General features: G+C 38.1%; 1 protein-coding gene across 1 annotated transcript in view; it reads left to right on the top strand.

The window, feature by feature from the left end:
* LOC136387955 (uncharacterized) overlaps window positions 1–12,914 on the top strand; it is a 121,541-nt gene that overhangs the window by 32,765 nt on the left and 75,862 nt on the right. The window lies entirely within an intron of this gene.

Below are 12,914 nucleotides of genomic sequence, written 5' to 3'. Positions count from 1 at the left end.
ATTTGTGAGAAATGGAGAAACTGAGCTAGCTGGTTAATCCTTGGATGCTACGTGAGCAAAATGTAGGAAGCTGTTAGCAAGGGAAACTAAGGCGCGTGGCAGCACAGAAGCACATTACATGGAAGACCTTCAGATCATTACCGAACGGACCTATTTGCTCTGTTAATTAAATGACTGCTATGTGAATTTTATGAAATGTTTACATTTTGAAAGTGGAACTCAAATCATATAAATGGACTGGAATCCTCTATAACCTCACCATATAAAGTGACAACAAGGTCTTGAAATCATTGGCTGAACCTACCTTTTTTAAAATTTCCCTTTGGGATATAACAATCTGAAGTTTGCAACATATGTCTTGGTGCAGTTAGGGATGCTGTTCATTCCAGAGATTAACATCTCTCTCTTTTCCTGATGAGTTGATATTTCAATTGCAAGAGAAATCTAAGAAAATAATATGGGGAGGGGGATTTGGCTGAAAGGTAACCTGACCATGTAGGAAAAACCCTGTCAATTTGAGGTTAAACCTCAGATATGTAGCATGCAAAAGCTGGAAAGAGCTATAGAGGATATATAAAGTGAAACCTTTATTTTATAAATTTTAAGAAACAGAGATTCAGAGAGGTTAAGTGATTTTATCAAGCTCACACAACTGGGGCTTGAACCAGCTGTCCTCTCTATGTACTTTCTGTTTCATTAAATATTTTCTATGCAGATAGTCCATAAATGCAACGCAGGGCATCGTAACATTCCCTTCCAAAATGACTTGCATTTACAATGCCGGGGTTCAAAGAAGAGTTTACGGAAAGTTTCTTCTGCAAGAAATTAGCATTCTGGGGATATTGCTAGATTAAGAACAGCTCTCATCCCTTGCCTCTGACGTGGCCTAGACCTCAGAGCCTTCATGTTGGCCTCAGTTTGCTGAAGGAGTCATCAGCACAAGAAATTTGCTGTGTCACAGAATCCGAATACAGGTCTCTTTTCAGAGTCTCTCCTAGATGCAGCTCTGTGAGGTGTAGGCCCCTGTCCCTATTTCTCTGCCAGGTGGCACTTTGAGTCCCATCCTTCTTGCCTGCTAGGTTTGACTGTAAACTGTTAGGAGGGTATAAGGACAGCTTTGAATTCTCCCAGGATTTCCAGATTACTTTATAAGCAAGAAAGGTCCTCAAAAGGAGCTGTCAGACCAAGCAGGGGATCTGTTTGATCTTGTCCCTCGGATATCTTTTAAAATGCTGTTCATAGGACAGCTGTTTGGCCTGCTTAGTACTAAGCTTAAGATTTACTGCCACCCCTTAGATCTAACTTACTATTTTAGCTTTACATTTTCCCATCAATAACAGCCATTCCGATGCCATACTCATCATGTCCTCAGCACACAGGGATGGTAGCCATGCCGTGTGTGCTGTCACAAACAAACTGTCCTGGTGGTCTTGTTCACCGACTCTCCTGCCGTTTGCTCCCCCACCTCCCCTTTGGGACATGCACTAGTTGGCAACTTCTGACTAGGAAAGGGGGCACGTTTCTCTGCTTTAAAAGAAATGGATTGTGAGGAAGGAAATGAAGTGGAGTGAAATTTACAATTAGGGTAGCAAGAAAAACAAGACTAACTAGCAGGGAAAGAGTTAAAAGAGCTCATTCTCTCTGGTCTTCACTACTTAGGCTCACGACCTTGGAGAAGCAGTTACATCCTTCCTAGGCTTCCATTTCTCCATCTATAAAATTGGTTGTGTTAGAACTCAGACCCTCCAATTATTCATTGATTCCACAAATGTTGAGTGGTTTTGTTGTTTTTTTTCAACAAATGTTTATTGAGTCCCTGCTATATATATCAGGCCTAATTTTAGGCCTTGGAGATAGAAATAAAATTTTCTCCCTTTGATAACTTAATGAAGCTATGGACCTTCTTCCCAAAAGAACAAAACAAGAAAAAAAAAACAACCCACCGATATTTTACATATAATTTCAGGGAGTTCATGATGTCCCTGGGCTCCATGAACCCCATATTGAAGTTTTTCATCCAGTTAGTCTCTAGGCCCACATTTTACAGTATTAAGCTTTGAAGCTTAGATTGCATCATCAAATCTTGCTTTCTAGCTGACCCTTATTTTTTTTTTCTTTCCCTAGTAACATTCTGTTGCATTTTCATCATGAGTTTTGGTTCCCCTTTTTTTGGAGAACAAATATTAGGAACTTTAGTTATTACTTAGCAAATGGCTAAAATAAACGTTGAACAGAAAAGGAGTAACTAACAGGTAAGGGAGAGATGGAGCTGAGGGACAGAAGGAGATGAGAAGTTTTAATGACCAAGCCTAGCCTGGTCCGGCAGAATTTTGAAGAGATCATTTATCTTTTAGGCTAAGTGTTCTTGGCAAAGTCTAGTGATGCCACAGAGGGAAGAGAGGTTTGTGTTGGACCTGCATAGAGTAAGGTCTCAATGTCAGGGCTTGTAGCAGAGATGGATTCCCTGTGGTGCTTTGACCACCAGGGGAAATCCCAGCTAGACAAGGCAGGGATTCCTTGAGAAGGAAAGGACAGTCCGTTTGTTGGACTGTTAGTTTGATAGACTGGTCCAAATGGACTGGCCCTATTAGGTCGGTAGACGGCTTTTGCATTACATGGCAGGGGGCTGTATGGTGTGCAGTTCTTCTGCGGTCTTCAGTGAAAGAGAAATTGGGAGTCTTTAAGTCCCAGAATGGACGGGAAGAGGTCAGTATGCAAAGGTATCTTCCTAGTCTTCAGTCTTTCTGAGCCTCTTCCTTCCCTTCCTGCAGGCCTTTCAGAACTCCTCCTTACAATGAAAAAGTCCTAAGCCTTGTCAGTTAGGGCAAAGGGCATTAACTGACTGTTGCACCGATCAGATACTAATGCAAACTACACTTTCAGAGAGAGCTAGAGGCTCTTATTCAACACTCTCTGGGTGCACAGCCAATGGAAGTCACAGCTGGGAGAGGCCCCTGAAAATGATAGGCCCAGATTAGGATCTAAATTTGCAAAGATTTTGTAGTAGATTGTGGGAGGACAGGATGAAGTGTGTGAATGTCTACTTAAACGAGAAAGCAGCAGATTGCTGCTGCTGAGGCTAAAGTATAGCAAAATCCATCTCATTCATTTTCTCAATTTCCTTGTCTGTAAAACGGGGATAATAATAGCAACCATCCTGTTCTAGTAAGGATGAACTGAGACAATGCATAGAAGAGCTCTGTACCTCACCGGTGCTCATAAATGTTAGTTGCTGTCATTGTTATTATTATTACTATTATTATTATTATTATTAATATTGTAGGGTTTGGGTGTGTTTTGTTTGTTTGTTTGTTTCTGCTTGACACGTAGAGCAATGGCATACTAGGCTTAGACCATAGACTCAGCAGTCATCGGACCAGGGCTATTCCCTGAATGACAGATAAAAGATAATCTTTTCCGGAAGCATCTGTCCATTTGCCCCATAGCCTGCCAGTGCCCAGGATTACCCGGCTGGGAGCAAATCAGAGGAGCTGATAAGAAAATCTTTTCCTCTACTTTCAGCATCCCTACACAAAGATTATCTCTTTGTAGTTTCATTTCCCTGTAATTCCTTCCTTTCAAGTACTTTTTTTAAAATCTGTTGAATTTAATCATGATTGTTCTTGCAAATCACTCCCTTTATACTTTTTTTTTTTTTAAGTTTTTGATCAAGGAGGAAAAGCAATTCGCTTAGGATACTTGCCATTCACTTTTTACTTCCAGCTTATATTTGGTCCTAAATGTTCCCTCCAAAGAAGGGTACAAGCAAAAATAGGAGGGTGAGCATAAATAATACTATTTGCTGTCGTGAATGATGTTTTCTCTTTTCTCTTCATACAGACAGGGTGAGGCAAAAGTAGGATTACAGTCATAAGTACAGACAGCAGTTTATTCTTGTATCATTAGGTATTCATTGTTGTAGCATTTTCCATAGGAGCACCTGTAAACCTACTCTTGTCCCACTCTGTATTTTATCTTTATTCTTTCCCTCTTCCAGCTTCACTTTTTATGGTCTTATAAATCTTTCCATCTTCTCTTACCTCCCCCCTAAAAAACAATCTTTGCTCTCCTCCCTTGAATCCACTTAACTTGTCTTATCGGGTATTTCTTTTAAGTCTTGGCTGCAAATCGCAGGGGTGATTATCGGAAGAATCTGATGGGGTCTCTATGTCTTCCGAGTGACAGTGTGGAAAAAGGGGAGCAGGGCCACATTTGCACCCTCGAACCTGTTCGAGCACGATCCCATCCATTCTGAAAGAAAGGAAAAGATGTTTTTGTTTTTGTTTATTTATTTAATTTGTTTTTTAATGTAAACTGGAGGCTTCTCCACAGACTTTTCAACTTTTGACCCAGAGCCTACCCATTGCTTTTATTCAGTGACTCCTCTTTCTTTTTAACTTTTTTAAATTTATTGATTTTAGAGGGAGAGATAGAGAGAAAAGCATCGATTTATTGTTCCTTTTATTTATGCATTCATTGGTTGAGTCTTCTATGTGCTCTGGCCGAGGATTGCGCCCACAACCTTGGCATATCTGGACGACGAGGACAACATTCTAACCAACTGAGCTACCTGGCCAAAGCTTTCTTTAAAAAAAAAAGAATCATAATAAAAAGCTCTGGGACATATCAAACGCAGTCTATAGCATAGTCCTTGCCATCTCTTCTTTGCAGCCTTTTAAGGGGAGAATACAAGCAGCATAGTGGGAGAAAGTTACACCTAATGGCTGAGAGCCCTGGGCTTTGAGGCCAGAGAGACCTAATTTTACTCTCCAGTTCTGCTCTTTTCAGCGGCATGCCTTACCTGTAAAATGGGGACATTCAAATACCTATTTCATAAGGTTGTTAGGAAAATGAAATGAGATGTCAATAAACTACCTCAGGCATGAAGTACGGACTCAGCTGATATTAACTGTTATTATAAAGACAGGTCTCTGAAGACTCGGGACTAGAGACAGTCCTGGATTAGCTGGAAAAGTTAAAAATAAGAATAAGGAGGCATAAAGATTAAGTCACTATGAGTCATAAGGTCAAAGAGGAATATAACATCAAGGAGTATCTAAATCATACCAAGATTTTCTGGATGAGAATCAGGCAGGGAACCAGTCCGTAGCTGAACGGATAGTGAGAACATGAGGGAGCTTGCTCAGGGCTTCCTGGCCTCCTAGCAGAGCTGATCATTCGAACTGGAGTGACTGACACTACAGTGACCCTTAAATCCCTCAACAGACAAATTCACCCTGTAAGGAATTTATAATCCCTGGGCCTGGGGTCAGGTCATCTTTAAGGCCCAGATCTTAGGTTAGTAAGAAAAAAAAATCAAAAAAAGAAATAGTTTTACTATTTATCTCAGGGTAGAGTGAATGATTTCTTTTTCTTTTTTTAATTAAGGAGTCTCCTTCACCCTTTAAATCTGTGGCAAGAGCAGTGGGTCAGGGACAAGAAAAAGAATAGAAAGCCTACTTGCTAGAGATGGGGGTTCTATAAACAAAAACGAATTGTCTGGAAGATTCTTTATTTCTCAGCTGATTGAAGGGCAGTAAGTAAATTGGCAGCTTATCAATTGATTAAAAAGGAAAAGTGAAGCAGATATAACCCTCCAAACTTTATCCTTTAGATTTTCACCACCTCTGAGCATTAATACCACATTTAGTGAAATAATATTTATATAAAAGAGGGCTACAGTTTCCCCCTACAGAATTTCTTTATGTCTAACTTAAAAAAAATTTAAATATAGATATACATAAGGGAACACAGAAACTGTTATTTATAATAAAATTATAAAAAGAAAGAAAAAATTTTATTGATAGCTTTCTGACTTAAATATTTTCAATAGAGTTAAAGAATTAAAATGAAAATGTTAAGAAAAAACATTTTAGTCTCTAACACTAATCTAGTATTTACATGTATTTGCAGGCTTATACAAACCTCCAGTTCCTAGATATTTTCCTCTCAAAGTTACCCTTAGGAAGTTTATCCAGAATAAAACCTGTTTCACAAGAAATATTTACATTTAAACATAAAGTGATCATAAAAACAGTTGATATCTCTTCAAATAACAAACAAATATTTTAAAAACATATATATATATAAGCTTCTTTCTTTTTTTTTAGGATTAGCTTTGAGCTTTTAAACTTCCTTCTCATGATGATTTAGAGCTCTGAGAGAAAGGAAAATCTTTTTAAAAGCAGGGAAACCTTTTAAAATAAAACTATACATTTTGTTTTCATTTTATGGTTGAAAATCTTCTTTCTCAGTAAGCTATCCCCTCAGCTACTCTGAGATTTAACATGAAATTTTGTTTCTTTATTTGTCTGGTTTTTTGTATAGCTTACTTTACTACAGATAATTTATCCCAGTAAAGATGATCATTTAACCAAAGCTCAGTAGCTAAGATATTTTATTTATGAATATAAAATATTAATTTTTCATGTGGCATAAAATAAATATAACTTTCTACAGAGGGCTATGTCACTTCATCAATATGCTTATTTTGGGGAGGTGTCCCGCTTTCATCTATTCACAGACTCATTTCTTAATTTGAAAATAAAACCCCTTTTGGAGTTAATTTTTTTTTTAGTTAGGAATATAATTTTTAGTCAAAGAATCTTCCCAGATACAATTCTAAACAGAGCAGCTTTTTTTTTTTTTTTTTACTAACATTAATTTTTAGGAGTTTATGTTTTTAGTCCTCGATTGATGCTGTCTCTCTTTTTTTGTACCTGCTCAAGGATTATAAAATTTTAGATCTTATTATAACATCAAAATAGATTGTCTTATATATAATACTTATAAAAGAATTGATTATACATGACACTAAATAGGGACTGCTATTTATTTACTGCTTTGCTTCTTGGCAAAAATATTTTTGTTGTGTTTGTTTTGTTTTGTTTTTTTAATGTAGGAGAGCCTTATAATAAACTAAAGTAATAAATTCTGACAGTTGCTTGAGGAGTCATTTTATAGAATGAAATGTAGTTTATGGAACTCTCCAGAAACTAGTATAATTTTTAAAAATCATATATCCAAAAAAGTATAAAAACCCAGATTATAGAAATTGCTCCAAATTACCTTTTTAAAAATTTTACAAATCTTTGTTTCTTATACCCATGCATCATGACCACCAACCTGTTGCATTTAAATGTATTACATCTGCCATAGACCAGAGAAGGTGAGACTTGAGTTGATTAAAATGATTACTCATATATATGTCCATACACACAGTGGTTTTTTTTTTTCATTCTTTTAGTTGCCTGTTAATATGCAACCTTATGGGGGGAAATAGGGCTTATAGAGATCTCTTTTATATATTAAAATGGAGGTTTTATGGTAGTCAGAAAAGGGAGTGAATGTTTGTTCATTCTTCTTTCTCTTCAAGGGGGTCAGAATTATATTTTTTATGTCATGGACTCTTGGAGGCTAAGGTATATTTACTGAAAGTAAGGAAGGGAGGCTGTGATCTTAAAAGATCCTCAAAGGATGAGGGGGAAATATGTCACCAGCTATTAAGTGACTCGGAGGGCACAGGATAGAGACCCAGGGAATTTATTCCAACACATTAGCTTAGTGATATCAGCAAAATCCTGACATTGTATACTCGACAGCCATTCACATGTTGGTAATTTCATTATGTGTTTTTTGTTTTGGACAGGTGCATGAGCATACACGCACATATATACACTATTGCAAGCAGAGATGCTAGCCCATCTTTCTCACTTAGAAAGTAGAACTTAACCATTTGTATCCGAAGGTATCCTAATGTTAAAACAGTCATGCTAGCTGACCAGTATACTAGCAGATATGAATTTCTCTAAGTTTCAATCAAAATTGAAGTGGATTCTACCGCATAAATAAGCTAAATATTGACATTAATTTTCCACATAGGATACTACTTTTTTCTAAAGTAGGCTACCCTCAAGTCTGAAACGAACCTAGAAACCTCTTTGCCTTCTCAAACAGACTGATTATGGATCTGTGTAGCTCTCAGTGTCTGACAGTTTTAAATCAAAACATCTTTAAATAAAATTTCAATCTCCAACCTTGAATGTGGGGAAATCCCAATAACAGTATAGAAAAAGCATTATCTGAAATGGATTAACATCAGTATCATGTAAAAAAAATTATAGTTGTCAAATTTCTAAATCCTGTGAGAAGAGCAAGCACTGGTTTTGTTTTCTCTTTGAGATCCTCAGAAGGAAAGCAGTAAGTAACATAATTATAACCCTCAAAATTGCTGTGCTGCCATTATTTACTGCAAATTTTGTTACTAAAATATTGCTAATGAGCAAAAATAAAACAATATCTATGAAGCAGGGTAAAGAAAGGAAAAGTAAAATATAAAAATAAAACTATAAAAAGAGAAAGGAAAGAAAAAAAATCTGACCACAGGAAATTAAATTTAGAGAACTGTTTGAAGCAGGTTTAAACCCATGATAAAAATATCAAATGAAATTTTTCTCTGTGCCAATCTCTTTATTCAGAAGCACACATACATAAATTCAGAATTGATACACAAGAAGCATTTTAAAAATTGATATGTCAAGTTTATTTAAAACCCTGCTGCTGTTAAATTTGCCCATTATATTATGATAAATATAAAAATCAGTATTCTCTGAAAGAGATTCTTTTTTTCCAAACTGAGATCAGTATCGAAAGGGGGAAAGGTCAATTTATCCTTCACCCTGATAATTAGATTAAGGACTTTCTGAGTCATAAAGAGTTACAATTTTTAAATCTTAATTACTCCATAATAACACAATCCTTGAAAAAGGAGTAATCACTTTTAAATGCCCCCAAAATAAAAAAAAAAAAAGTGCAGCTTTGGGAAGGGATCTTTCAAGAAAAAAAAAATGCTAGCAGTTTATACAAAACCAAACAAGAAGGTTGAATCTATTTTGTTAATATATTGAAAATATCGATTTGGTGGGAAATGTTTTTGGGGGGAAAATCTTCAGTAAATAAAGTACTTTAGGAAAGCATTCAATGTAGTGAAAAAATACTCTTAAAAGGATACTAAAATATATGAGGAAGTTGAGTCTTAAAATATATTTTATTGAATATTTGATTCTATTAACTGATTTGGTTTTCTTTTTTCTTTTTTAAAAATTGTGTTGATTTAACAATTGCAATCTCTAAACTGTCTCTGTTTTACAAGAGGCCTTCTGCATCTCCCATGTTTGCACTAAAAATATATTTTACTAGGGAATATACATTACTCTTTGTTTTTCTTTTCCCTTTTCTTTCTGGATATTTCCTTTTCCTTCAGAATTTCACATCATACTGCCCACTACCAAAAGTGGGTACTACCCAATCAAAAAAATTGGGGGGATCTCCTTTTTTTCCCCTTTTCTTATTTTTTAAGATTTTTTTTCTTGTAAAGCAAATACCTTTTACTTACAGCAAACAAATGGTCCCGATATAGTCAGGGCCTTCTTATTGGACTATGATGGCATTTCTGCACTTGAAACCCATTATTATGCAGGTTTGGGTAAAACAATCTTGGTGGAAATATCAGAACTGCACAAAGTACATATTTGATATTAACAAAGGGGTGAGTCTGACCCCAACCCTAACAGTGCCAAAGAACCTGTTTGTTGGTGGTTTTCTCTCACAGTGCAGAGTGAAGGACTCTTGTGGGTCCCTGGGGAAGTGGAGACATGTGGTGGCCCCACCAAAATCAAGCTGAAGTTTCTCAGGTATATGTAGCTATTTGTATGGGCACAGGCTTTGTCTGTAATCTGCATCTTTTCACCCAAACCTGCCTAAGGGGAGGTACAGTCCAGTCTGGTTGATGGTTTTGAAAAACAATAGTTGAATTCAGATCAACTGGTTATTAAGCAGTGAGTGATACACTTCCATTAATTATCTGACAAAAAACAATTGGTACATGCTTCCTCTCCCCCTGCAGAAGTTGATTGAACACTGTTGATTTATTTATTCATTTATTCAACAAGATCCTTCTGGATGAGTCGTCAGATGTTAGATGTAAATGAAAAGGACTTACTTGTTAACATTGATCATTGAGTTCTATTGGTCTGTAGGTTTTTTACAAGGTTCTCTACTGTAAGATTTTTTTAAAAAAGACTTTATTCATTTTAGTGGAGAGAGAGAGAGAGAGAGAGAGAGAGAGAGAAGGGGAAGGAGCAGGAAGCATCAATTTGCTTATGTACTTTGACCAGACAAGCCTGGAGTTTCGAACCCACGACCTCAGCATTCCAGATGGACACTTTATCCACTGCGCCACCACAGGTCAGGCCCCACTGTAAGATTAATGCACTTAAAATGAACCCTGATTAGTTTCCTATTAACAACAACAAAAATGGTAACCCCCAGTAGGGAGTATCCAAATGAAGTTTTTACTATTTAGGTATTTATTTGAATAAATTCAAAAGTTCCTTAAAAATATACTTCCGTGGATTGACAGCTTTCTACCTCTCTCCCAGGTGTGCCACAGAGAAAACATTCACAGAACACCCGCACACACAGATAAAGAGGTCTGTTGCCCTCTTCATATACTGTTCCATATATTTTGGTGTTTGCAGGTTGGCCTAAGGAATAAACCTATTCCCAAAGCATTTTATATAAGCTTATTCAATATAGAAACTTAGGACTTTATGGGACTGATAGAGACCCTTGATATCATGTCACACAAACTCCCTAAATTCCTAATTTTATACAAATGAAAACCGAGGCAGAATGAAGGGCACCATGCTGCTTCAAGTCCACAGACAATTAGTGATGGGTCTGGAATTAGAACCATCTCGCCTGATGAAGTCTGGCTCCGGGCAGAGTAGAGAAGGGGTTCTGAGGTCCTGGGTGGGGCAAAGGACAATGGGCAGAAAAAGAAGATGTGTCCTTTTCTGGCTAGGCCATTTTTCTGAGACAGACTTATCGAAGACTAAGCCATACAACTGAGCTGATCAGTCTAAGTCTTTGCCTCATTTCTGTCAAGTCCCCTAACGATGGTGACCTTCTCATAACGTAATACAGCAAACAGTTATGAACGTCTGAAATGTGTGAACACCCTGCTGCATATTAGCAAACGGAAGGGTAAATTAAATAATGTCTATAAAAGTGCCTGGCACCCACTCAATAAATGTTCATTCACTTCCTATCTATAAGGACAGATTTCAATCAAGACAGATTTATATAGCAACTAATACAAGGCACAACGAATGAAGTCTTAACTAAGGTCAAAACAAATTGCTAAGACCCTGGCCAGATGGCTTGGTTGGATAAAGAACCATCCCGAAGCACAGAGGTTGCCGGTTTGATTCCCAGTCAGGGCACATACAGAAATGGAATGACGTTCCTGTCTCTCTCTCTCTCCCCCTTGTTCTCTCTCTAAAATCAATACAATAAATATTAAAAAAACAAATTGCTGTGGCACTGATTGGAAGGGATGCTAATTCTGATGGGAGTTCAGAGAGTAGGGAGCATGTGAGCTGTTTCTGGTGAGATGAGTAGGATTTTGATGGAAAGATAACGAGTAAAGGCATGGCGAGCTGTGGGAACATCACAATAAAGACCTAGAGCAGTGAGTGCATGTTGTATTCTGGAAATGTCAGGTGATATCTCGGAGCACTGGGTGATTGCAGTGATGAAGAGAAAAAGAAACCAAGATAGGGGCCAGGTTGTAGAGGAAGTTGAATGCAGAGGACTTTGTACTAAATTTTGAAGGTATTACAGAGTCATTGAAGGCTTTCGACTGAGGCGGCTGATTTGTGGTGATAATATTAGAGAGTGAGTGGTTTGGAAGAGCAAAAAATGGAAACTGAGTCTGCTCAAATTAGTTCTGGTCATTAGGAGAGATCTGCTTTTTTTTTTTTTTTTTGATTGCTTCAAAGGAAGTCAAAGCATTGTGACAGTGCTTGATAGAAACTCAATTAGGGTGACACGATCTATGCAATGAGGAGCCTGGTGGGCCGAGGAGCGGCATGGGCCTTAGGCTTCCCTGTAGAACCTAGGGCACCCAGCACCAGTCAGTGCCTTCCAAGAAGCAGCCGAGTTACTGGGCATCCTTCCGTGCCTGTGTGGTATGAAGTGTCCCTGCTGGTGTGGAAAAGGCCATCACCTGGGGGGGAGAATGGCGTTTGGATAGCCAGCATCTTCACCCAGAGTTCTGTTACGTGTGCCACGTGTCTGGTCGCCTGGGCCACTTATGTTCTTTTCGAGCTGCATCTACAGATAAGGTGGCATCTCCTTCCCCCGGATCCTCGCTCCAGGAGAGGATCAGTTTCTTGACCTGGGGTCTTTTTTTCCCTGCAAACCTGATCTCAGTGAAATTGAAGTTGATTCGTTCCTTTCACACACCCCTTTCTGTTCAAGCCAGCAAAAGGTCACCAGACCTTTCTTCTACTTCCCCCCACGCACAGCTCCCTTCTCTTCTCGCTCTGTTTTCTTGCACCCTGTGCCTGCCTGTCTCTCCCTTCTGCCCCTGAGTACTCACATCGTTGTCCTTAGGCCATCTTCCTCTCAGCCCTCTTGGCTTTAACTGCCCTCTTGAAACTTTTCTCATGTGTACCTCTCATGTCTCTGCTCTGATGTCCCTCCCTGTGTTGTGCCTTCCATGTCAGAGTGAGATGTGACGAGTTAGGCAAGAAAAACCCCTTCTGGGCATGCAGATAAGACTCAGCCAGACCTTGGAATGATGGCGGGTCAGAAGGCGAGTAGGGGTGTGTGTGTGTGTGTGTGTGTGTGTGTGTGTGTGTGTGTGTGTGTAGGTGAGACTGTGATATCACATATACGCAATTGTCCACTGGTTTGTGTATCTAGAGGAGGAGGTATATTCAGGTCGTAGACCCGAAACCAGATGTTTAAAAATCTGGTTCTTATTTCTAATATCACTTTGGACAATGTCATGGTTTAGAAATGAATTTTTATATCTGGATAAAAATTCTCTGCAATGCTATTCACCT

This window comes from Saccopteryx leptura, chromosome 1 (genome assembly GCF_036850995.1).
Source record: "Saccopteryx leptura isolate mSacLep1 chromosome 1, mSacLep1_pri_phased_curated, whole genome shotgun sequence".
Lineage (NCBI taxonomy): Eukaryota > Metazoa > Chordata > Mammalia > Chiroptera > Emballonuridae > Saccopteryx > Saccopteryx leptura.
This window is presented reverse-complemented; position numbering and strand designations above follow the sequence as displayed.